The sequence below is a fragment of the Ailuropoda melanoleuca genome, chromosome 8, assembly GCF_002007445.2.
Source record: "Ailuropoda melanoleuca isolate Jingjing chromosome 8, ASM200744v2, whole genome shotgun sequence".
Lineage (NCBI taxonomy): Eukaryota > Metazoa > Chordata > Mammalia > Carnivora > Ursidae > Ailuropoda > Ailuropoda melanoleuca.
In genome coordinates, this window is record NC_048225.1 from 62999073 (window position 1) to 63000793 (window position 1721).

The 1721-nt window shown below is 49.0% G+C and overlaps 1 pseudogene; it reads left to right on the top strand.

Moving 5' to 3' along the window:
* Positions 1–798: 798 nt before the first annotated feature.
* On the top strand, positions 799–1254 carry LOC100477913 (annotated as a pseudogene).
* The last annotated feature ends 467 nt before the right edge of the window (positions 1255–1721 follow it).

Sequence of the window (1721 nt, forward strand, 5' to 3'; positions counted from 1 at the left end):
CTGGGAAGCCCTGGAAGTAACCTTCCACAAGGCCCAGCGCGGGCCAGTGTGCAAGCATTTTTTGTTAAATTAAATCCAGCACCCCATGAAGCCCATTGCCGGTCCCTGCTCCCTCTGTGGAGTCAAACAGAATGAACACACACCCTACGCTCCACGACAAGCCCTGGAAACTCGTCAAGTTAGCATCAGGGCCTGTGCACAAAAGTGTGCTAAAAGACACTTCCCTAAAAGAGTAAAATAATGACTCTCATACATGTAGAACGTGAACATAGGTCCAAGATTTTATTTAACTTGTTAACGAAGAAGGGAACCAGTAGGTGTTTAAAAAAAAAAAGTTCAAAGGAGAATCTAAAAAGCAGCATGCAGAATTGAGATCTGTTCATGGATGTGGAACAGCTGTAGGGACGCTGTGGGGCCCAGCTTCCATCAGGCAAAGCCTACTTGCGTGTGTAGGGACAAGAGTTATTTGCATGACTATCAAGTTCCTAAAACTTAAAGAGTGGTGAAATAGCTTGAAGACTAGGAAAGGCACAGACAAGAGCTCATCATCGGATCCCCTGCAAGTCTGCTTAGCGAGAAGGCCTGAGGGGCGCCTGGGTGGCTCAGTCCTAAAGCAACTGCCTTGGGCTCAGGTCATGATCGCAGGGTCCTGGGATCGAGTCCTGCGTCGGGCTCCCTGATCAGCGGGGAGCCTGCTTCTCCCTGTCCAGCTCCCCCGGTGCTTGTGTTCCCTTGCTCTCTCTCTCCCAAATAAATAAATAAAATCTTAAAAAAAGAGAGAGAGAGAGAGAGAGAGAGAGAGAGAAGGCCCGAGACCGGGAGGTGCAAAGGACACTGTGGAGCTTCTGAACCAATTGGATGGGTTCCAACTCAACACTCAAGTAAAGGTGATTGCAGCCACCAACGGGGTGGACATGGTGGACCCGCGCTGCTCCGCTCAGGCCGTCTGCACCAGAAGAGTGAATTCCCGATGGCCAGCGAGGAGACCCGGGCCAGAATCCTGCAGATCCACTCCCGCAAGATGAACATCAGTCCTGTGGACTATGAGGAACTGGCCCGCTGTACAGAGGACTTCAGCGGGGCCGGCTGCAAGGCCGTGCGTGTGGAGCCGGGCATGATCTCACTGCGCACGTGTGCCAAGGAACTCACACGTGAGGACTCTAAGGAGGGCATCCTGGAGGTGCCGGCCGAGAAGAAACCCACCTGCAGTACTACACACCTGCTCCCTGGTCTGGCGCTGGTTACGATTCATAATAAGAGATGGCTCCAGGAAAAGAAAAAAACCAAACCTAACATTGCAGAAAACACCCAGGATTTATTTATTTCTTTTCCTCCCTCCCTCCCTTCCTCTCTCTCTCTTTCTTTCTTTCTTTTTCCTTCTTTCCAAAGAGTTTTAAGTGTTTCCTGACAGGTCATCGTCTTGCAGACAAATTCTAAATATTCAAATCTCAAACTATGTTTCAAGATGGACAATCTATTCCTGTTCTTCAGTCTAAAAGATAATTTTTAAAAAGATTTTAGTTATTTATTTATTTGACACAGAGAGAGCAAGCATGAGCAGGGGGATAGGCAGAGGGAGAGAGAGAAGCAGTCCTGATTCAGGACTCGATTCCAGGACCCTGGGATCATGCCCTGAACCGAAGACAGATGCTTCACCTACTGAGCCACCCAGGCGTCCCTAAAAGATAACTTTTTTTAAAAAGTTAAATCATGGGGGCGCC